Source organism: Mastacembelus armatus, chromosome 10, assembly GCF_900324485.2.
Source record: "Mastacembelus armatus chromosome 10, fMasArm1.2, whole genome shotgun sequence".
Classification (NCBI taxonomy): domain Eukaryota; kingdom Metazoa; phylum Chordata; class Actinopteri; order Synbranchiformes; family Mastacembelidae; genus Mastacembelus; species Mastacembelus armatus.
In genome coordinates, this window is record NC_046642.1 from 26,279,799 (window position 1) to 26,305,661 (window position 25,863).

Consider the following 25,863-nt stretch of genomic DNA (forward strand, 5'->3'; position numbering starts at 1 on the left):
TAAGTGTGTGTGTGTGTGTGTGTGTGTGTGAGTGTGTTGTGTGAAATACATTGGTGAGTAACCCCAGTCATGAGTCACTCTGACTCTCTGTAACACTCATCTCTGTGCATCACTCCTCTTTTTCTCAGCTTTCTATTTATTTGTAGCTCAGTCCCCCTTATTAAATCTCTTCCTGTTTCACTAAGTCTTGCTCTCTCTCTCTCTCTCTCTCTCTCTGTCTCTCTCTGGTCCCTGCTGGCAGTGAGTTCTAATGAGAAAACACAGGGGACCAACAGAATAATTAGGTTAACGCAGATTTGCATGTTCCCCTTCTTTCCCTTTGCACACATACACAAACAGACACACACTTTAAATATGATTACTGCTGAAGGAGGGAGAGTTACATGCGTGTGTATGTGCATATTGTACACATCGTATCTTGTGGGCAGATACATGTTTTTGTTGAATGTGAATGGGTGGCTGAAAAGTGTCCCTGCACAGACACTGAAACACACACACACACACGCACACACACACACACACACACACACACACTTGTTCTCTCTCTCTCCAGGGACCAACAGATAGCACCCATTACTGTCAGACTCATCTGCCTCTAATTGTCTGTGATCGGAGCCTGTCGCTCCCGGAGGGAGGGGCCTCAGATTCAATTAAACTCTGTGATTGGTCCCTTTAAATATTTAATGTCCAGGACTAAAAACAGCTAGGACAACACTTCCTGGAATCAAACTCACTATGATGAGTGTGGCAAGTGTGTGTGTTTGTGTATTTCGTCTATTTGTATCCATGCATCTCCCTGCATGCCTGTGTGTTTACATGTGTGTGTCATCTTCTTTGATTTTTATTTTGGTCTGCATGTATGTGCATAAATCAACAGTGTGTATGTGACTGTGCACTAATTGAATCTATGTGTTTTGAAAGAGCATAAACAGATCTTTCTCTTATGTTTGCATGTTAACAATTTTATGTCAGTTTCTTTGTGTGTGTTTGGTCTTTGTGTGTGTTTGGTGTGTGTGTATTCATGTGAATGTATGTGTATTCATGTCTTTTTGTGTGCTTGTGATGCCCAGTGTGTGTTCTGTGTGTGTCCTACTTAATCCAGCAGGCTCAGGGGAGTGACTGCAACCATCAGAGGCTTTTCGCCTCATCCAGGAAGTGTCATACACACACACGCCTACTGACTGTAAACTGTGAAAATGTTCAGTTTACTCAAAGTAAATGACCAATATAGTTTCAGGATACAAGTTGAACAGCTGCCATATCGTTTCATGTCTCAAATATGAATGTCCAATATTACACAATTTCTATGTGCAATTTGGATATGGTTTTTCAGTGTTTATACACTGATTATGGTGTAGTTTCTTCTTTTATTTGTATTGTGACTTACTGCCAGAGAAGAACTCAGGCAAAATTCGAACTGGCACTGTCGATGTGACAGTGCTACACCTTGCACCTTCACAATACTCCCCAACAATCACCTGTTAGCTGCTGTTTCTTAGGAATAACACAAGGTGACTGAAAAAGTAGGCTATAAAACAATATCTTGGGAGATTTAAAGTAGACAGTACAGTGACACACAATTAAACCTCCAGTCTCCCCTCTCTGTGGTCAGCTATATTGTGTTTTCATGAAGCCCAGTTGACAATATTTTTGTTGATAAAATGAAAGACAACATATGGTTGTGACAGCAGTTGTGTGATTGATCAGATTTGAAATGGATGTTGACAAAGATGTTTTTTTATTTTAGCAAACTGTACATGGTGTTTACTGTTTTAGTAACTTTAGTGATCAGAAAAATACAAAAGTAGCAGTTTAAATTGTCTTTCTCTGTCGTAGTAATTAATGGCCACAATTGCTCATCATTTGTACCACAGCACGGCATGTGCCTGACACACATCTCTGTCCAACATACTTTCCAATAAAACTAATTCTGAAGCTGATTCTAAAGATTCCAAAGGGCAGGTTGAGGGAAAGGCAGCTGACATATTTGGTTATTTGGATGGTTCTGTTCCTACCAATGTTGAGGCAAAACCTATGCCTTGGTTATTTATGTTATGATGCATACTACATGATTTTTTTTTTTACCACATTCTGTTTACACATTCTAGGGCCTGTTTTGATGACACTTTGTACTGTGGTACATTTTTCATGGCTATGGTGTGGCTATGACACATTTTAATGGCCTGATGAATTTTTCATGGCGATATTGTTTCCGGGAGCAGCTGTGCCCTCCATAAACTTGATTTTGTCAAATACCCAATGAGGTCAATGCCAGTCTTGGTTTTAACTAATATACCTGACTAAATGAAGGCTGTAAAGGATTGATCGGGTCTTGTATAATCAGGCCAGGAACACACTGAATAGGGAGATCAGAGCAGCTAAGAGGAGCTACTCCAAAAAGCTGGAAAACCAAAAACAGCTAACGACTCTGCTTCAGTGTGGAGAGGCCTGAGGACAATATCCAACTATAGGACTCCATCCCCCTCCTCAATAGGCAATCAAACCCTGGTGAACGATCTGAATGAGTATTATTGCAGATTTGAATCACCCCCCACCCGCTCTGATTGTCCTCCAGAGCAACCTTTAACACCTCCAACCATCAACCCCCTCTCCCCCGCTCCGATACTTCAGACCAGTGTGGACGATGTGTGTCGGCTCTTCAGGAAACAGAAGAGAAGGAAAGCACCAGGACCAGATGGGGTTTCACCATCATGCCTCAGAACCTGTGCTGACCAGCTGGCTCCCATCTTCTCTCTGATCTTCAACAGATCACTGGAACTGTGTGAAGTCCCTGCATGCTTCAAACGCTCCACCATCATTCCCATCCCCAAGAAGCCAAAAATCACGGGACTCAACGACTACAGACCAGTGGCTCTGACATCCGTGGTCATGAAGTCCTTTGAAAGACTGGTGTTGGCCCACCTGAAGAACGTCACTGGACCCTTCCTGGACCCCCTGCAGTTTGCCTACCGATCCAATCGGTCTGTGGATGATGCAGTCAATATGGGGCTGCACTACATCCTGCATCCTGGACTTATGTAAGGATTCTGTTTGTGGACTTCAGCTCGGCATTCAACACCATCATCCCATCACTCCTCCAGAATAAACTCTCCCAGCTCTCCGTTCCTGACTCTACCTGTCAGTGGATTACGAGCTTCCTGACGGATAGGCAACAGCTAGTGAGGACGGGGAAATTTACTTCTGGCTCCCGCATCACCAGCACCAGCGCCCCCCAGGGGTGTGTTCTCTCCCCACTGCTCTTCTCCCTCTACACAAACGGCTGCACCTCCTGTGACTCCTCTGTGAAACTCCTGAATTTTGCAGATGACACCACTGTCATTGGTCTCATCCAGGACGGTGAAGAGTCTGCATACAGACAGGAGGTGGAGCAGCTGGCTTGCTGGTGCAGTCACAACAACTTGGAGCTAAACACACTCAAAACAGTGGAGATGGCTGTGGACTTCAGGAGAAATGCCCCCACCCACCCCCCTCTCACCATTATGAACAGCACTGTGGCACTAGTGGAGTCATTCAGGTTACTGGGCACCACCATCTCTCAGGACCTGAAGTGGAACTTCCACATCGACTCCATCACGAAGAAGGCCCAGCAGAGGTTGTACTTCCTGCGCCAGCTGAAGAAGTTCAACCCAGTTCTACTCAGCAGTCATCGAGTCTGTCCTGTGCTCCTCCATCACTGTCTGGTTTAGTTCTGCCTCTAAATCAGACATCCGAAGACTTCAGAGGACAGTTCGGACCGCTGAGAAGATCATCGGTGTTACCCTACCCACCCTCCAAGTCCTGTTCACCTCCAGAGTGAGAAAAAGAGCTCGGAAAATCACTCTGGACGCCACCCACCCGAGTCACCACCTCTTCCAGCTCTTACTGTCTGGCCGGCGCTTCAGAGCTCCAAACATCAAGACAGCCCGGCACAAAGGAAGCTTCTTCCCTCAGGCCATCCAACTCTTAAACTCGTAGCTCTCCACCATTCCCTTCCACCACCTGCACTATGACACTTGCACACCAATTAGTTCCCCTTTCATCCTGTTTCTCAGGTTATCTGTGCATTTTTCTCTAGTCTTCTAGTTTTTTGTAGCATTTCTGTAGCATTTATGTTTACTGTTTGACCCTTTGTAGCATTTATATTTATGTCTGTTTGCACTGGAGTACCCCCCCCCGTACCTAAACAAATTCCTTGTGTGTGTGCACACTCACTTGGCAATAAAGCTCATTCTGATTCTGATTCTGATTCTGATTCTGAGCTCAGCATTGATTATTCTCACTGTTATTTTTCAACTATTCATTTAGTGGAAAATGAATAGTTGAAATTACCAGATCTGGCAGCTCAAATGAACTAGCTGCTAATGGATGGGACTCACCCAGAGTGGCTAACTGAAGGCAGGACAGTCCTGATCCTGAAGGACCCCCAAAAGGGAGCAGTCCCATCCAACTACATCCAACTACCGCCCGATAACCTGCCTCTGCAGAACATGGAAGCTCCTGTCAGGCATCATAGCGGCTAAGATGAGTAAGCACATGGCTCAATACATGAGCAGGGCCCAGAAAGGAATGGGTAAGGACACCAGGGGAGCAAAACATCAACTACTGGTAGATAAAGCAGTCAGATCCCAAGAACAACATCAGAGCTCTCAGTCCAGAAGAGTGCAGTGGTAGGAACAGCTAAGATACTGTGAAGACCCCTCAAACTCCCAGGCCTCTGGCCTGAGATTGAGGAAGACACACACACCACCCATAGAGGTGAGAAGGGAAGGTTTTTTTTTATTTTTATGTATGTATGTATGTATATACACTGTGTCCTGCAGTAGAAGACCTTTCACTAGCCCCTCCACAGTCACACAGCCTCCCTAATGCAGCAGGGATTCAAACGGGAAGAGTGTTAAAAACAACGTGTGTGAATGGGTCATTACAATCCCTGCTCTAACCAGCAGGGGCACTAAGGACGTGGAGTGTTAACACACATACTTGCAGGTCCCCTCTTGGCAAAAATGAAAAGATTTCAGCAGAGCACTTTAGACAGGATTTTAGCATGATTTAAAGCATGTCAATAAGGGGACCCAAAAATTTGGGTACACAACCCTCAAAGGTTCCCATTTGACAGGTGTGTATTGACACAGCTGTCCACTCTTGGCTAGGTACACGCGCACACACACACGCACAACCAACCATTAGCAAGACAGAAAACAAAGAACACACGCACAAAAAAAAAGGATAGAAAAAAGGGGTAAGGAGACTAGCAAAACGAGGCACAATGTAAGAGATACATAGAATTAGAAAGAGAATTAGCCTGGGTGACGGTCCGAAGGAAACATACTCCTAAGCAGAAGCCCACGGCTCATCACCTGCCTGTTCACGTTTCTAATAGATTTTCCCCGCTCAGCGACACACCCGCTGAGAAACCGACTCTGATAATTGGCGATTCCATAGTCAGAAAATAGAGACACCAGCGACCATAGTCAAATGTATTCCTGGGGCCAGAGCGGGCGACATCGAGTCAAATCTGAAGCTGCTGGCTAAGGCTAATCGGAAATATGGGAAAATTGTTATTCACGTCGGCAGCAATGACACCCGATTACGCCAATCGGAGGTCACTAAAATTAATGTTGAGTCGGTGTGTAACTTTGCTAAATTAATGTCGGACTCCGTAGTTTTCTCTGGACCCCTCCCCAATCTGACCAGCGATGACATGTTTAGCCGCATGTCGTCGTTCCGTCGCTGGCTGTCTAGGTGGTGTCCAGCAAACAATGTGGGCTTCATAGACAATTGGGCCACTTTCTGGGGAAAACCCGGTCTGATAGCGAGAGATGGCATCCATCCCACTTTGAATGGTGCAGCTCTCATCTCTAGGAATTTGGCCGAGTTTCTTAGCCGACCTAAAGCCTGACAATCCAGGGTGGGGACCGGGATGCAGAGACTCAGTCTAAAACGCTTCTCTGCAGTTTCCTTAGAGCCGCCGCCCCCTTCAAACCACATAGAGACTGTGTCTGCCCCTCGAACATATAAATCAAACAAATCAGAAGTTAACAGAAGAGGAGTTATTCATAAAAACTTAATAAAAATTAAGACCACTCCTCTTATTGAACAGAAAAACAGAACTGTCAAATGTGGATTATTAAATATTAGGTCCCTTTCTTCTAAATCTCTGTTAGTAAATGATTTGATAACTGATCACCAAATTGACCTACTTTATCTTACTGAAACCTGGTTACAGCAGGATGAATATGTCAGTCTGAATGAATCAACCCCCCTCAGTCATAAAAATTATCATGTTCCTCGAAGCACAGGTCGAGGTGGAGGAGTAGCTGCAATCTTCCAGTCAAACTTATTATTAAACTTTCATCCTCAGAACAGTTATAACTCATTTGAGAGCCTCACTCTTAGTCTCTCACATACAAACTGGAAAACACAAAAACCAGTTCTACTTGTCATTTTGTACCGTCCACCTGTTCCTTACTCAGAGTTTTTAACTGAATTCCCTGACTTCCTGTCTGATTTAGTGCTTAGATCAGATAAAGTCATTATAGTGGGAGATTTTAACATTCATGTAGATGTTGAAAATAACAGCCTCAGCATTGCATTTAATTCTATATTAGATTCAATTGGTTTCATTCAAAACGTTAATAAACCCACCCACTGTTTTAATCACACCCTTGATCTTGTTCTGACCTATGGCATCGAAATTGAACATCTAATAATTTTCCCCCCAAATCCTGTTTTGTCAGATCATTCTTTAATAACTTTCGAATTTAAAATGATGGATCATGCAGCGTCTGGAAGAAAATTCCACTACAGCAGATGTTTATCCGACAACGCTGTTAATAAATTTAAGAAAATGATTCCATCTTTATTTACATCTATGCCAAGTATAAACATAATGGAGGGCAGCTGCCTTAATCCTACTCCCTACCAAATTGATCATGTTGTTGACAGCGCTGTAACCTCACTGCGTGAAACGCTTGATTCTGTAGCCCCTCTGAAAAAGAAGTTAGTGATTCAGAGAAGACTAGCCCCATGGTATAATTTACATGTTCGTACCTTAAAGCAGGCATCACGAAGGCTGGAAAGGAAGTGGCGTTCCACAAACTTAGAGGAAATTTTTCTAGCCTGGAAAAACAGTCTATTAACATATAAAAAAGCTCTCCGTAAAGCCAGAACTGCATACTATTCATCACTAATAGAGGAAAATAAGAACAATCCCAGGTTTCTTTTCAGCACTGTAGCCAGGCTGACAAAAAGTCACAGCTCCGTTGAGCCCAGTGTTCCCTTAGCTCTCAGCAGTGATGAATTTATGAGTTTCTTTACAAATAAAATCACAACTATTAGAGATAAAATTCAGCAGATGCTTCCTATACCTGCAATAAATGAATCTTTTACTACAGTAGCTCTTGAATCATCTGTAGGACCTCAGTTATGTTTAGACTGCTTCTCTCCTATAGATCTCTCTGAATTTACATCAGTAGTTGCTTCATCGAAATCATCAACGTGTCTCTTGGACCCCATCCCGACTAGACTGCTTAAAGGCACCCTGCCATTAATGAACTCATCTTTATTGGACTTGGTAAATTTATCTCTAGTATCAGGCTACGTACCACAGGCCTTTAAGACTGCAGTAATCAAACCTTTACTCAAAAAGCCTAGTCTTGATCCAGGTGTCTTGGCTAATTACAGACCAATATCCAACCTGCCATTTATTTCTAAAATCCTAGAAAAAGCTGTTGCTAAGCAGCTATCAGACCACTTACACAGGAATGAACTATTTGAAGATTTCCAATCAGGATTTAGAGCACATCATAGTACAGAAACAGCACTGTTGAAAGTTACCAACGATGTTCTCTTAGCCTCAGATAATGGACTTGTTTCGATACTTGTCCTCCTAGACCTTAGTGCAGCATTCGACACCATTGACCACAACATCTTATTACAGAGACTGGAGCATGTGATTGGTATCAGAGGAACAGCGTTAAAGTGGTTCCAATCCTATTTATCGGACAGATTCCAGTTTGTTCATGTCCATGATGAACCTTCCACACGAACAAAAGTTAGTTATGGAGTTCCACAAGGTTCTGTGCTAGGACCGATTCTGTTCACCCTGTACATGCTTCCTTTAGGATATGTCATTAGGAAGCACTCTATTAATTACCACTGCTATGTGGATGACACTCAGTTATATCTATCTATTAAACCTGTTAACACAAACCAGTTAACCAGACTTCAAGCCTGTCTAACTGACATAAAGGCTTGGATGACCAGTAACTTTTTACTTTTAAACTCGGAGAAAACAGAAGTCATTATATTTGGGCCTAAAAATCTCAGAAATAACTTTTCTAAAATTATAGCTACTCTAGATGGCATAGCCCTGGCCTCCAGCACTACTGTAAAAAACCTTGGAGTTATTTTTGACCAGGACATGTCCTTTAACTCACACATAAAACAAATCTCTAGAACTGCATTCTTTCACCTGCGCAACATTTCCAAAACTAGGAACATCCTGTCTCAAAATGATGCAGAAAAACTAGTCCATGCGTTTGTTTCCTCAAGGCTAGATTACTGTAACTCATTACTATCTGGATGTCCTAATATCTTAATAAAAAGCCTCCAATTAATCCAGAATGCCGCAGCCAGAGTCCTGACAGGAACTAGCAAGAGAGATCATATTTCTCCTATATTGGCTTCTCTTCATTGGCTCCCTGTAATGATGATTTGTATTGTGATTTGGCGCTATACAAATAAAATTGAATTGAATTGAATTGAATTGAATAAAAAAGAGAGAGACTAAGTTGGAAAAATCAAGCTTGATTACAAAAATCATCTTATTTTGAAATGCGCACCCTAAACTAATGGAATGTTAGGCAGAAGATGAAGAGGCCATCAATGTGAAAGATGAAGGATGAAGGACCCGGTGAATGAGTGGGAGGGATACAGAGGAAAAGAAAAGATAGGACTATGGGGAAAGAGAGAGTGGGAGGAAAAGAAGAAAAAAGGAGGATGAAGGAAGAGTAGGTGGATATAATACAGACACACTCAGAGCTCAGAGCTCATACACATATTTACAGAGCTCAGGGATACACAAAAAAGGAAAGGTGACATGAAGACAGAAAGGAAACAAATGGTCAAAGAGCTGGGTGAACAGATGAATTAATGTTAGAAGACTGGACAATATTATGACACTTTGGGAAAATGGCAGAGCCACTGTGTGTCTTTTAAAATGTCACTAATTTAATCATAAATGATGATACATTAAGACAGTAGTTCAGATATATGTTTTCCTGTTTAATTCAGCAGAAATGGAGCAAAGTTCATTTACTGGTAATGGAAGAAAGAAAAATGGCCTCTGCTGACTGTTGATACTGTCTCTCTGGTGACTTCAATAAGGATTTCATCCAGGTGTGACTCCATCCAAGTGTCCCAAGGTAAGATTTCCTGATTTCCCCTGGCCAAATGTCAATAACTTTTAATCAAAGAAGTTAAAACAAATTTCCCAGAACAAAATTTTGAACAAAATAGTTTCTGATCTTTATTTTAATTAGAAGTACTCTCACCTGGGAGGAAAAATCAGCTGCAATTCTAGAGGCAGCTTAGGTCCTTAGACGTCTGCAGGAAGATGCTGCACATGTTTTACCAAACTATAGTAGCCAGTGTGCTGCTTATGCTGCAGTCTGCTGTGGAGGCAGCATAAAACAGAAGGATCCAAGGCAGCTGGACAAACTGGTGCAAAAAGCTTGTTCAGTGGCATTTCAAATGACATTTCATTTGGAATGAGACTGGACTCACTGGAGGCTGTGGTGCAGAATTACACACAGACAAAGGTAGAGTCCAAAACACTGATCATCCCCTTCACAACATCCTGATGGAGCAGAGAAGCAGCTGCAGTGGACGACTCACCTCACTGAGCTGCAGGACTGAACCATACAGGAGATCCTTCATCCACACTGCCATCAGGCTCTACAACACCTTAGACAATGGAAGATGACTACTGACTACTCTCAACACTGACTTACTAATTAACTACAAGACTACCTGAATGATTATTTTCATTTACAACATAACTAATGACAAGAAGTTAAAAACCTGCATTTAAATGTGGCAGCCCTCTCAGCAGTATGCCCTGCTGTTAACTCCATTTATCTAGCTAGGATTTTTAATTTAAAAACCAATGTAGCATCATTTATGTGTCAGTTTCAGCTGACACATATTAAGCATCAGTGTATTATTGCATTTTGTGCTGTTTCCTTTTTTCCGTCTGAACATGGCAGGCTGCTGCTTTTTGTGGACAACCCCTTGATGAGCCTTGTGTGCAAGTGTGATCAGTTTGTGCTGCAGGGAGATCGGTGCAATGAGCCATAAGCTTCTGATGAGAGTTCATCTCTGATCTTGCAGTATGGTGTAGTTTTGGGAACCTGGATGGTAAATGTCACCATAATCAAAAACAGTAGGCAAGCGGACCAGTGGGATATGTGCATTCAAGCATGACTGATTCCTCTTGTGCACAGTAGTGCACAAGAGGAATAATGCCTGGTGTAATTCACACTGGTGTAACCATAAATAACACTGGTGTAAACATAAATTGAGCCTGGTGTAATAGTGTAATGCCTGGTGATCTGTGTAGTGAGATTAAATGACATCAGCATAAGTATTTTATCTCATTTTTCTCATTTAGCCCTCACACAATCAATTTCTGCTCTGTAACAGTGTGAAGGAAGGAAAAGCCATGAGCTGTCCAGACTGGGAAGTTTAGGGATGGCTTGTTGAAGTACTCAGTTGTCACTGAGCTCAAGTCCAAAGTCTTTCCATTTTTGGTGGACATCATGGAGGTTCAGGTAATGTTCAGCAAGGGTGTTGCCATAGGCAGTGAGGTCATCCAGGCATTCATCCACTTGTGACTATGGCTTTGTTTGGTTCATGGAGGTACACATCCTTATTCCAACATTTTTTCAGCCGAGACAGAAGCCTTTGTAGCAAATGTAAGGTGTCATAGTTCCAAATGTACAGAGGTTTGGCTTTATGCAAAAAGGTGCATATGTAGCTGATTTCAGGGCAGCAGAGTTGCGAGAAGTGGGTGCAGTTTGTGGTCACACATTGCAGCTAGGTTGAGGCCATAAAAGCAAAATAATCTGCAGAGTAGCCTGTCACTAAAGTGTAACTTTGTCTTAAGAATAAAGGAACATGGTAGTCTTCAAGCCAGTTACTTCAGTAGGACAGATATAATATACAGTACCAATCAAAAGTGTGGATGCACTTCTCATTCAATTTAATTGTAAAGTGTGTCCACACATTTGACTGGTAGTGTACACAACTCGTGAGGAGCTAGCACGATAGAGCAAAATGTACACAATTAGCAGTATATTAACTTTACTATTTCATTTCAACTAGTTTTAATTTTACAGCAGTGCTTTCTAGTAGTCTAAAGTAGAAGACATATACTGTAACTGATAAGACATAGTGAAACCCAGTCAAAAGTGAAGAAAGAAACACAGGTTTTCATCCTGTCATTTTAATAAAGCAGAGAGGAGTTTGAAATGAAGCACAAGGAGATTGACAGAAAGAGCGTTTTGCTGCCCTGATAGGGCTTTGCATCAGACAGCCCAGAAAACGACAGAAAGCACATGCATGAGAGAGACGGAGATAGAGGAGCAAAGAAGAAGAAATAAAAGAGGAAAAGCCATGCCTGTGTGCAAATGTGTGATAAAGTTAGGAGGGTTGGGAGGGTAGCAAGATTCAGGGAGAGAGAGACGAGAGAGACAAAAAAACGAAGAGAGACAGATAGTGAAACATACAGTTGATAGACTAGAAGACTAAAGACTAAACTCCATTTTCTCACAGTGACTGTGTCATGTTGGGATATGATGTGTGAGCAGAGATTAGCTTTATGAAAACTCTGTTGACTCAATTTATTGAGTTTTACTATTGTGAATACCAGTAAAGAATATGATATTTATTCTGCAAACAGAAATACATGAGCTACACAATCAGTCATTCTTTGTGCGTATGTTTGTTTGTGATGAGAAAATTAATAGACTCCAATACACACACAATATACAGAGTACATTGTGAGGGACACACACTCATGTAGAAACAATTATTACCACATGTGCCTATATGTGTCTGCATTTACACAAATAATTTGCTGATACACACATTCATAGACAGACAAACATATTATCTGCTTGTATTTGTGTCTGTCTGGGTGTGTGAGTGTGTGTACATGCAGTAATGCGCTGCTGCTCGGTCGTTTAGCTTGTTGACACTTTGGGGTCAGAGCCATGCAGGGTGAATGGTGTTGGCTGACAGCGTGGAACCTCTTCATTATCCAGCCATAATGTTCTCATCGCCGTCGGCTCCCTGACTCCCTGCCCTCCCACGTCCCTTCGCCGCCACCAGCTACACACACACACACATACACCTCCACCACCACCCTCCATCATTCTTGTTCTGCCTTTCCATCCCTCCCCTCCTCACCTGGCTGTTGCTCATTGCTGTCGATTCATCCTCCACGTTCCTGCATGTCTTTGTTATTCTTGCTTTGTGTCTATGTGTCTGTTTCTCCCTCCCTCTCTCACTCTCTCTCCCATCCCTCTGACCCCATTCCACTGAAGTTATTATATTTCCACTGTTTCATGCTTTCCTCTCATATCACTTTTACCTTCATTTGTCAGTTTAGTTTATAGTGCCAAAATAAAATCAGCTTTTCAAAAGTATCAAACAATATTTTATGTATTCAAATTCTATTAAGATGATAAATTACAGCATTTCTCTCTTAAAGTTTGCTATTTTGTATATTTTGCCTTAATTCAGTCCAGTTAGAATTTTATTTGGAACACCTAGCAAAAACTAATGGAGTCTAATCCAACATTCCTGCAAAAAATGCTACATGAAGGTGACAATGTTATGTTTGTGTTCAGACTGTTTCAGACTGAATTGTTTGTTAGTTATCCTGAATTGTTTGTTAGTTATCGATATACAGTGGGTACGGAAAGTATTCAGACACCTTTAAATTTTTCACTCGTGTCATTGCAGCCATTTGCCAAAATCAAAAAAGTTCATTTTATTTCTCATTAATGTACATTCAGCACCCCATCTTGACAGAAAAAAACAGAAATGTAGAAATTTTTGCAAATTTATTAAAAAAGAAAAACTGAAATATCACATGGTCATAAGTATTCAGACCCTTTGCAGTGACACTCATATTTAACTCACATGCTGTCCATTTCTTCTGATTCTCCTTGAGATGGTTCTGCTTCTTCATTGGAGTCCAGCTGTGTTTAATTAAACTGATTGGACTTGATTAGGAAAGGCACACACCTGTCTATATAAGACCTTACAGCTCACAGTGCATGTCAGAGCAAATGAGAATCATGAGGTCGAAGGAACTGCCCAAGGAGCTCAGAGACAGAATTGTGGCAAGGCACATATCTGGCCAAGGTTACAAAAGAATTTCTGCAGCACTCAAGGTTCCTAAGAGCACAGTGGCCTCCATAATCCTCAAATGGAAAAAGTTTGGGACGACCAGAACTCTTCCTAGACCTGGCCATCCAGCCAAACTGAGCAATCGTGGGAGAAGAGCCTTGGTGAGAGAGGTAAAGAAGAACCCAAAGATCACTGTGGCTGAGCTCCAGAGATGCAGTAGAGAGATGGGAGAAAGTTCCAAAAGTCAACTATCACTGCAGCCCTCCACCAGTCGGGGCTTTATGGCAGAGTGGCCCGATGGAAGCCTCTCCTCAGTGCAAGACACATGAAAGCTGGCATAGAGTTTGCCAAAAAACACATGAAGGACTCCCAGACTATGAGAAATAAGATTCTCTGGTCTGATGAGACCAAGATTGAACTTTTTGGCGTTAATTCTAAGCGGTATATGTGGAGAAAACCAGGCACTGCTCATCACCTGTCCAATACAATCCCTACAGTGAAACATGGTGGTGGGAGCATCATGTTGTGGGGGTGTTTTTCAGCTGCAGGGACAGGACGACTGGTTGCAATTGAAGGAAAGATGAATGCGGCCAAGTACAGAGATATCCTGGAAGAAAACCTCTTCCAGAGTGCTCAGGACCTCAGACTGGGCCGAAGGTTCACCTTTCAACAGGACAATGACCCTAAGCACACAGCTAAAATAACAAAGGAGTGGCTTCTGAACAACTCTGTGATCGTTCTTGACTGGCCCATCCAGAGCCCTGACCTAAACCCAATTGAGCATCTCTGGAGAGACCTGAAAATGGCTGTCCGCTAACGTTCACCATTCAACCTGACAGAACTGGAGAGGATCTGCAAGGAAGAATGGCAGAGGATCCCCAAATCCAGGTGTGAAAAACTTGTTGCATCATTCCCAAGAAGACTCATGGCTGTACTAGCTCAAAAGGGTGCTTCTACTCAATACTGAGCACAGGGTCTGAATACTTATGACCATGTGATATTTCAGTTTTTCTTTTTTAATAAATTTGCAAAAATTTCTACATTTCTGTTTTTTTCTGTCAAGATGGGGTGCTGAGTGTACATTAATGAGAAATAAAAGGAACTTTTTTGATTTTGGCAAATGGCTGCAATGACACAAGGAGTCAAAAATTTAAAGGGGTCTGAATACTTTCTGTACCCACTGTAAATGTGACCAACAAATAATACACTTACAATCAGTGGTTAGCCAGGAGGCACCTTTTGGGTGGTCAAACCAAAACAATTTCCTCTGTGTGCTAACGAAAGGTGAAGAAAGACTCTATCCTGCCAGTCTCACTCAGTTATCGCCTTCATACACCAGCATCCCAAACAGTCCATCAGTGTAACACAAATTCATCAGGACATTTTGTAATTGAACCAAACTCTGCAGCAAGAAGGCTGCATGCAATTATCCTCACTGACTTTAAACTCTTTAACTAACTTTAATTGGTAATTCTCAAATCAGTTATTGTGCTGCTGATTTGACTCCCAGAAAGAGCTTTCCCACATTAGTAAACATACTCAGATAAAAACTTATTTCACCGGACAATTCTATTTACGAATTACGTACAATCATTTTTCATTGTCTTCATAAATCACTATGTAAGCTACACAGTGACTTAGAAAACCTTTCCCTTGGGAAGGCCACACAGCGTTAACTTCCATTCAGGTAGTAATGTTCTGATGATCTTTTGTCTTTTATTTTCTGATGCTCTTATTGACTATTTCACTTTAAAGGTGGTCATCTCTTTATAGACAGCAACAGCAACGACTGGTGGGGATTATTCATCCTGATTTCGTATTACTGGAGGCCACATTAGGTCTTACAATCTTCACAACATCTACTTTTGTACTTGAGTAGTTTTTAAGTAATTACATCCATGTATATGAATAATACATATACAAATGATTCCCCATAAAACTTTCCTTGTGCCATGAACAGTGCTGTTAATATACATTTATGTTGATTTAATTTAGAAACTGCAGTGACCAGGCAGTCTGTCTATTCACCAAAAGCAGCACATTTACCTATGGCACAGACATTAGCTTCAGATGCTACCGATGTATCAGTGACACTAACCTTGTGTATTGAGTTTGTCTGTGTGCATATGGCCACTTAGGCCACGACTAGAATCAAGTCTTAACAAAAGTTTTGTTCTTATCTTGCAGTTTGTCCACTGCTGCTCTTGTCACTCAAGCATGGTCCCGGATAACTTTTGCTAAAGGCTACCCTTTTTTGATGGATGATAAATATACATGATAATCAGAACAGAGACCAGGCTTCACATTCACAGTCCTGTTTGTGGTTTAGGCAGCAAAAGCACTACATAAAGGGTGACACTGTAACAGGTTCACTGCTACTTTCTCAGGTTCTTCCCTGATGTCACCCACACACACTAGCTTAGCATTTTCCAGTACTCTTTTGTTGTTTGTCTTTCTCAGACTCGCTTTACAGCAGGTGTCTTCTTAACTTGTTGTCATGTCCTTTCAGGTCGATCTCCTCTGTCTGTCGATCAGGCACACTACTTCTATATGACGAGAGGCAGATCATTAGTTCTGACGAGGAGGCCAATTTCCTCCAGCCAGTTCTCCATAGCTCCCCTTGCAACCTAGATGCGATCACACCCTGCCCCCACACACCCCCACTGCCTGACTTAGGCCAGGGAGCCTTGCCCCCACACACCCCCACTGCCTGAAACGAGCGAGAGAGGAAGTCAGCCACTCCCATCTTCACCCCCCCACCAATGGACCACTGTAAATTTAAAAAGCTGCAGAGCCAGATAACAATATGTGATCCAGGCGTTTGAATCTTTCATGTGGTGGAGCCATTGGAGCAGGACATGATCCAAACAGAGGGTGAATGGGCATCTTGGGAGGTAGTACCTGAGGGCATCAACCACCCACCGGATTGCCAGACACTTTTTCTCAACTGTGCTGTACTTCGTTTCTCGTTCTGACAGCTTCCAGCTGAGGTACAGCACCAGGCAGTTCACTCCTCATACCTGTTGGGACTAAACTCCCCCCAGCCCTCTGTCCGATGCGTCGGCCTGCAGAATAAAAGGAAGAGAAAAGTTAGGAGCATGAAGGAGCGGTTTCCCACAGACAGCTTGTTTTATCCTCTCAAATGCCACCTGGCACTGCTCTATCCACTGGACCAGATCTGAGGGACCTTTACAGGTGAGGTCAGTCAGTGGGGTGGTTAGAGCCGCAAAATTCTGGACAAACTGCCGATAGTATCCAGCAAATCCAAGGAACCGCCTCACCTCTTTTTTAGTCTTGGGCAGAGGACAGGTCGCAATGGCTGTGGTCTTTTCTACCTGAGGCTGCACCTGCCTTCCGCCTGCTACCCCTGATACTGAACCTCCCTCTGTCCAATTGTGCACTTCCTTGGGTTGGCGGTGAGCCCAGCCTGCCTCAGCGACTCGGGCACCGCAACCACCCACCGCACATGCTTCGCCCAGGAGTTACTATGAATAATGGCGTTATCCAGGAGGGCAGCTGCATACGTAGCATGTGGTCACAGCACCCTGTCCAAGAGGCGTTGGAAGGTGGCTGGGGCAGCGAACAGCCCGAATGGGAGTGTGACAAATTGGACACTGGAGATAAGGGAATCTGCCAGTAGCCTTTGGTTAAATCCAGCAGAGTACATATCAAACTGTGCCACATCTGCTTTCTGGAAGGGTGAGCGATGGCTGTCATAAGGGACCGGAGAGGGATTGGTGTCTTGGCACTTCTGATCCCAACTCATCTCTATCTGCCACCAAGCTCACCAGAGAAGCAGGTACCACCTCTCTCCATGCTTTCTGGAGGTTGAGGTGGTAAATCTGCATAGCCCACCCGTCGGAGCGCACAATCTCATAGTCGACATCTCGCCGTGTGACCATAAAGGGTCTTTGCCAAACTGCAAGCAATTTTGAGCTCAAGGAAGTGAGTAATACAAGCATTTTGTCTCCTGGTGTAAATTGTCACAACTGCGCCCCTTGGTTGTACAGGCATTCCTGACACTCTTGAGCCCAGAGCAAATTGTCCCATGACAACTGCTCAAGTGAGTGGAGTTCTCTCAGTGCTCTCAGGTCCAAGATGTACTTAACCTCATTTTTACTGGCGCTTGGACTGTCCTCCCAGCTTTCTTTAATGAGGTCCAAGATGCCGCATGGATTTCTTCCAAACAGTAACTCAAAGGGATAAAATCCTGTGAAGGCCTGGGGAACAACAGAGGATCCAGCCATTTATCCCAATTATGTTCATCCTCATGAATAAATTTCTTATTCCGAACTCCACCAGCCCGTCCATCTGCCGGTGTTAGATGCTGGTCTGAACAGACTTGATGCCCAACAACTTGTAAAGTTGCATGCGAGACATGAACTAAGTGCCCTGGTCCGTCAGGATCTCTTTCGCGATCCCGGCGCAGGAGATGACATGCCCTGTGGTATTGTGTTGCATAATCCACCAGAACTGGCCCAAAATGGTGCCCTCGTATGTCCAGTGGAATGGCCCGATTAAGTCCACCCCGATGCGCTCAAATGGCAGCTCCATTAGCGGAACAGGCTGTAGGGATGGCCGCTGGATTGACCAGCCTTAAATTGTATTCAGCCATCAAGCCCTAGCATCTCTCAGGCGCTGGGTGTACACGAACAGCCAGTCCTTTGCTCCTAGGTCGTTCTCACAGAAAAAGGCGATAATCATCTGGTGAGAACTCTATCCTGTCCAGGATTGCCCGGCAAAAGTTGGCAAAACATCCAGGAGAGCAAGGGCTGCTGCCTGGGATTCGCTGGTCAGTAGTGGTAGGAGGCACACTCCCCATTCTGCGGTCGGCCACTGGCAGCCCGTGGCTGTCGCCTCAAATATCTCTAGGAGCTCCGTTGGTCATCCTCTCATCAATTTCTGACGGTCAGAGCGGTGGTTGGTATGGGCTTCCAGCCTTCTGACTGGCCACTACTTCCCGTAGTACCTTGTTTTGTTTCTCTGTCTGGGCCTGTAGCAGCTCCAGCTGACGCTGCTGTGCTTGGCTTGGCTATTGTGTCTGCGACATTGTGAGGAATCCTTCTGACAACGCCATGTAACAGGTTCACTGCTACTTTCATAGGTTCTTCCCCGATGTCATCCACGCACACACAAACACACACACACACACACACACACACACACACAAGCCCTTTCATTTTCCAATACTTTTTTATTGTTTGTCTTTCTCAGACCCCCATTCATAACACCAATGGCCTCCAGGCCACAGCTGGATGTGGCCTATTTCACAGTGAAGGATCTGAACATGGCTCTTTTGGATTCCATGTCTCCATCCTGCCCTGGGAAGCATGAGAGGTGAAAATTCACTTCACAGCCCTGAGCTTCAGTCATATGTTTCCTTTTTACCCTTACTACAATTTTTGTTTGCCAGGTCTATCCAGCAGTTTCCCCTGCCATCTGATTCAACTCTCCACCACACTGTGAGGGGTTGATAGCTCTGCTCCTCTCTTCACCTAGGGTGTTATGGACTATCTATAGCTAGCACTGATGTCCATCAACAAAACACCACTTGGATTCAAATGAAGTAAGCTGTTCATCAGTCACCCCACTCCAGGTTTCTTCATCATTGCCTGCATGAGCACTGACAGTGTCCCCATGTGTTTTTCTTTCCAGAACACCACCTAGAGTCTCCAAGTATGCCAGATACCCTGAGCTGCTGTTTTGCTCATAGGTTCAAACAACACTCAGCCTTGCCTACCAGGGGCTGATACCCCAACAACATAGCTTGCAGGATCACTGGGGCTAACAAGTATTTGACTTTAATATTTGATTTAGAAAATATCATTCTCTGCCCAAACACATTAATATTTGAGAGTTATCTGAGAAGAGGAAAAGACGTGGGGGATGACGACAAAGAGCAAAGAATTGGATGAATTCCATAGTGGCATAATGGACTTTAAATGCAGTCTTGTTGTAACTCTTCAGTGTGCTGCGCTCAAATGTTACATAGAACCCAAATTAGACAACATTTCATCTCTGTAGGGCAAACACCTATTGTGCTTTAAAGAACTTGTTTCGAATGTAAGGACTGAATTACATAACCATACTGGATAATATCTGTGATTCAATTGTGTATTTTAACAAACATTGTACTAAAATATTTGCAATTGTTATGACTCCACTAACATGTACAATATGAATGTTACTGTCACTGTGTGTTGTAAATGAGGATGTTCATACCTCCTGTGTCTCCCTTTCAGGTCTTTATCCTTCCTGTGCCATCTTTGGCCCTCCACTTTGATGTGGTCCTCGTCTCTAGCTTGCACCATGTCTCTCACCTCACCTTTACCTGTCTTCCTTTCAAGTGCTCTCCTGCCACACATTCTCCTCTCCTTAGCTCTGAGTTCTATTTTCTCTCCCCTCTCTGCTTCTCATTCCTCTTTTGACTGCCAACTTGCCTCACTCTATGCTTCTTTCACCCTGCACTCCTCTCCCAGTCACTCAATACTTTCAATTTACTCTCCTCCTCTCTAATCTGCCACTCCATTCATCCCATGCTCGCCTTCATTATCTCTCCCTATCGTTGTCCTCCTTCTGTCCTCCCTCTTGCTGTCGGCATGTCTGAAGGATGGATTCAAGGATCCTTTTTCTCTATCTTCTCAATAGCTCATATACTGTGCTACCACTGTTGAATGTGTGTGTGGTTGTGTGCTGATACTGTTTTCTGCAACGCCATGCTTATTTGACTCTTGCTCTTGTGATTGTGCATTCATATCAGTATTTTAGGACATCAAATGTAAAAACTGCTGAAATAAAAATGTAATTTTTGTATAATTTAATAATTTGTCATACGCTGGAATTAATAGACTTTTCACATATTTTCTGTTATTTACAAGTGAAAAACCAAGTATATTTGACTTATGTTTTAATGATAAGAATGTGGATTGTGCTGGTCAGTGAAGCAGCCCCCACACCAGTTCATTTCTAGAGCTTACACTGTGAGTTACAGTGTGATGTCCTGTCAATCTGAGAGGGAAGAGTTAACCCTTCACTCACTTTCTATTGAACAAAAGTGACAACAATAAAAACATTCAATGTACTTCTAGATGTTATGTAGTAAATCAGTAGTTTGTCTTGAATTTGTTCATTATGATACACTATGATTAATTTTTTAGCACATTAACATGCTAAACTATGAGCATGGGAAACAGCCTTTTCCTTCTTAGCATTATCGTGTTAGCATGCAGGTTGTTAGCATTTAGCCCTTTGTCGTAGCAGTGTGTCGGGGATGTACAATTGATGGTTCTGTCATTTTTTGGTGTTGACTCTGGCCCACAGTAGCCCATGTACTGTTAAATAAAGTGGTCGATAAACTGAGTAAACATTCATAGCCTGTTTTTGAGGGATGCTGTAATATATTTTTCATAAAATTTCAAAAATTTCAAAATTACACATAGGCAAAGATAGTACTAGTTGCTGTAGTAGACATTGCATTGTAGATAATACATACAGTGCAGTTACAGTGCAGTAGGTTTCCCTAAATGCAACAGAGAAAACAAAAAGTGGATACAGAGATAAACAGCAAGGTCTTCAGTTTAGATTTGGAAGGAGCAAGAGCTGCAGCATGTTTGAGCTCAACAGGAAGTTAAGAGTTCACTCTATTGGAAAGGAAGGCATGATTTTGTTCCTCGAAATCTGCAAATGTAATAATTTTCATCTTTATTGAATTGAAAAAATGTATTTGCATCCACATATTTACTTGCTCTAAGCATGGACAGAGTGAAAGAACTAAGTCAGTCTGCATAGCTGCAATACAGAGGCCCTAGAATTGAATTCTGAAGGACTCCATGTCATGGCAATACAATCAGATTCAGGAGTACAGGGTTAGGGTATCATAGCCCCAGCCTTCATGATATGCACTGAACCAACTAAGGCTTGTACCTGATAAGGCAGTCTATTAACAAAAAATATATATATATTGTCACAATATCAAAGGCGACACTAGTATTGATGCTTTAACCTGAGTCAGTATTGAAATGAATGTAATTTAAAATCTTGATCAGTGTATTGTGTGCTGTGATGTTTTCTGAAGCCAGATTATAATTTGCCCAAAAGGCCATTTATATTTGAAGCAATTCACTCAAAATGGCTTTCTCAATCATTTTTCCAATAATAGAAGTTTAGAGATTGTCCTATAATTATTTTTTATCAGAGGATCTACACTGCCTTTTCTACAACCTCAGTTTTCAGTGATTTTGGAGAAGTGCCTGATAGGAGTGAGTCACTGACAATTTTCACCACATCCAATTCCAAGCAACTGAAAAGTGAAAAGGCTGGTCAGCAGGGTGTCCAAACAGCAGGTGGATAAATTTAGATGCTTAACTACATCTTGCATCTACCACTGAAAGCAGTGTTGACAACAAAATCTAATTGTTCCTCTGCAGCTGCAGCAGTGGCTTGGATCTATTGTTTGACACGGAAGAATGAATGTCTGATGTTTTGAAATGTTAAAAAAAAAACTTGCAAATTCATTGCACTCTATTTGAGACAGGAACTGTTGTTGGATTGTTGTTGAGACAAGGATTACTGATATTCCTTGTACTAGAGGAAAGACTTGCTCAAGCTTATTTATATCAGAGTTGTAAATAATACCCATCTCATTAATAATCTCATAATGAAACTGAAGCTTACATTTTGTCCATTTGCTCTCATCTTTCCTGCATGTTTTCAGACCTGTGACAGGCATGGTGTTATCCCATGAAGCTTTGTGCTTACCAGACATGGTTTTTATCTTTTCAGGTGCAATGTTATTAACATGTTCAAGAATTTTATAATGTGTAAAGAAGCAATGGAAATATTAAAGAAAACACAGAAATGTGTTCAAGGCCTATGTCCATGAAAACAGTGCTTCAACACATTTACTATTATCTAAATGCAATGTGTCCCCTTGATTGTGTGTGGGCTCTTTCACATGCTGCAACAGATCACATGTTTCAAACTCTTCAGTTTTGTCTTTGGCATGATCATTAAATTCACCAGCAATGACAATGCAGACAAAATCTGTTGTGATTAAATTGTCACAGCACAAAGATATTCAAAGCAGTCAAAATCACCACATGATAACTGCTTGCATTTGAGTCTTTAAATATAGCAGCAACACCTCCACTTTTCCTGTCACTTTTCCTGAGAGCCATTCACAAAAATTAAAGATTGGAGGGTGCTGGTGCAGTGAGTGAAAGCAATGTTGTTTTTACATACTCTATAACAGCTGCTAGCATGCCTGTAGAGTTGCACCAAAAATACTCAGATCATATAATCATATCAATAAAATTTGGTTAAGATAAAACTAGCCTGCTTTCACACTCTCTCTTCCTTCCCTAATATGATACACACTTATACACAGTGTTGTGAGCAAGTTAGTACAGAAAGATTTGTTTAGAGATATGTGTGCTTGTATAGTTCTTTTTGTGAGGATGCCCATTGACACCAACAAAAGTAGTGGAGAAAAGAAATGCTACCTAGGGAACATTGATTTAAATAATCCATATCCAAAGATTTTATGATGAAGAAACAGCATGATAATGTGATTATAATTCAGAATCTGTTTTTGTGTTTTTAATTATACTGCTCTCCAATCAATTCTGTATGTCTAGATTGTGTAGATACAGCCATGGGGGCTGTTTTCCCAGTCAGCCACTTCAGCAAGTGCCCCAAAACTACGTGTGTTAGTTCAAGAGACAGTGTCCTCTAGTGGCATAGTAGTTGTGATGAGATGTTATTGAATTGCACCAATGTCTGCATGGTAAGGTCACACTATATGAATGTGTCAACAAAACATCAGTTTTGAAAACAGTGTCAGAGTCAGCCAAAACACTCACATTTTGTGTGATCTTTCTGATCATGACTGAAATGACATGGTACATGTGCTCACGCTGCAACCAGCTCCACAGACCTCATCATCAGCACAGAGGAGAAATAACCAGCAGATGCTTTACATATGTTTTATATGTTCTGATTGTGCTTTGGAGCTAAACAAATAAAATTGAATGATACTGAAACTGAATTGAACTGACTTAAGTTTTGTGCTAGAAGAGCTGACATTATCCACCATCAGCCAATTACATGCTTCTATTACTCAACTGTCTTTGCAACATCTTGTTGTTCATCTCCTTAATTATTTGTCACAAGAGAATTAAACACCTTCCTGTGGTGAATGTCCATGGTAAAGCTGTGATAACAGCCCTGTGGTGTCTTGATACAGCTAAATAATGGGTTTGGTTGGAGTGAGATCTGATCACCAAATTGGCTCTTTAATTTCATGGTGTTTAACAAGTATAATTGTTATTATTACTAAAGCCATTCATTCATTTAAATCCCTTCCAATCAAGAGTTCTAATACTGTTGAGGACCAGGAGTAGTTCTTGAAATTTCTAGGTTTGGTTAGGTTAGGAAACACAATACAAAAACACAAGACAAAATGAGCCAACAACATGCTTTTTGGAGGATATCCATATTACATCTAACACACAGATAGATTACACAAGAAACAACAGGAGGCATGATGAAATATTTCAAAAGGCAGTAGCCTGTGGAGCTGTAAGATATAGTGTATATATATATATATATATATATATATATATTTATATATAGTGTATTTACTCAATCTTTTGGCTAATGCCAATAGTTTTGGTTTGGGAACATATAGTACTTCTCATTAATCCAAGGTAATCAGTGATATTTGGATGTAGTGTTTAGACAAGTGTTAATTTTTTAAAGTTATTTTTAAAAACTCAAAACGCTGGTCTCTAGTCAAAGAGAAATCTGGCAGAAACCTGATGAAAGTACAAAAGGGTAAAAATAAAGACAGCAAGCGTGTGAATCTTTACACACACTGGCCTGTACCGTGATTAATAGTAATGCATCGGTTGACAATATATAGCAAATGAAATTCATCAACTGTTTTCATTTATTCTTATTTTCACTGTAGTGTACAAACTAATATACTCTCATGTTTTCACATAGATGAATACAAACATATCATATAATGTAATAAACTCTAAACTCCACTACAGCAGATGTTTATCCGACAACGCTGTTAATAAATTTAAGAAAATGATTCCATCTTTATTTACATCTATGCCAAGTATAAACATAGTGGAGGGCAGCTGCTTCAATCCCACTCCCTACCAAATTGATCATGTTGTTGACAGCGCTGTAACCTCACTGCGTGAAATGCTTGATTCTGTAGCCCCTCTGAAAAAGAAGTTAGTGAATCAGAGAAGACTAGCCCCATGGTATAATTGACATATTCGTACCTTAAAGCAGGCATCACGAAGGCTGGAAAGGAAGTGGTCTTCCACAAACTTAGAGGAAATTTTTCTAGCCTGGAAAAACAGTCTACTAACATATAAAAAAGCTCTCCGTAAAGCCATTACTGCATACTATTCATTACTAATAGAGGAAAATAAGAAGAATCCCAGGTTTCTTTTCAGCACTGTAGCCAGGCTGACTAAAAGTCACAGCTCTGTTGAGCCCAGTGTTCCCTTAGCTCTCAGCAGTGATGAATTTATGAGTTTCTTTACAAATAAAATCACAACTATTAGAGATAAAATTCAGCAGATGCTTCCTATGCCTGCAATAAATGAATCTTCTACTACAATAGCTCTTGAATCATCTGTAGGACCTCAGTTATGTTTAGACTGCTTCTCTCCCATAGATCTCTCTGAATTTACATCAGTAGTTGCTTCATCGAAATCATCAATGTGTCTCTTAGACCCCATCCCGACTAGACTGCTTAAAGGCACCCTGCCATTAATGAACTCATCTTTATTGGACTTGGTAAATTTATCTCTAGTATCAGGCTACGTACCACAGGCCTTTAAGACTGCAGTAATCAAACCTTTACTCAAAAAGCCTAGTCTTGATCCAGGAGTCTTGGCTTATTATAGACCAATATCCAATTTGCCATTTATTTTTAAAATCCTAGAAAAAGCTGTTGCTAAGCAGCTATCAGACCACTTACACAGGAATGAACTATTTGAAGATTTTCAATCAGGATTTAGAGCACATCATAGTACAGAAACAACACTGTTGAAAGTTACCAACGATCTTCTCTTAGCCTCAGATAATGGACTTGTTTCAATACTTGTCCTCCTAGACCTTAGTGCAGCATTCGACACCATTGACCACAACATCTTATTACAGAGACTGGAGCATGTGATTGGTATCAGAGGAACAGCGTTAAAGTGGTTCCAATCCTATTTATCGGACAGATTCCAGTTTGTTCATGTCCATGATGAACCTTCCACACGAACAAAAGTTAGTTATGCAGTTCCACAAGGCTCCGTGCTAGGACCGATTCTGTTCACCCTGTACATGCTTCCTTTAGGATATGTCATTAGGAAGCACTCTATTAATTACCACTGCTATGCAGATGACACTCAGTTATATCTATCTATTAAA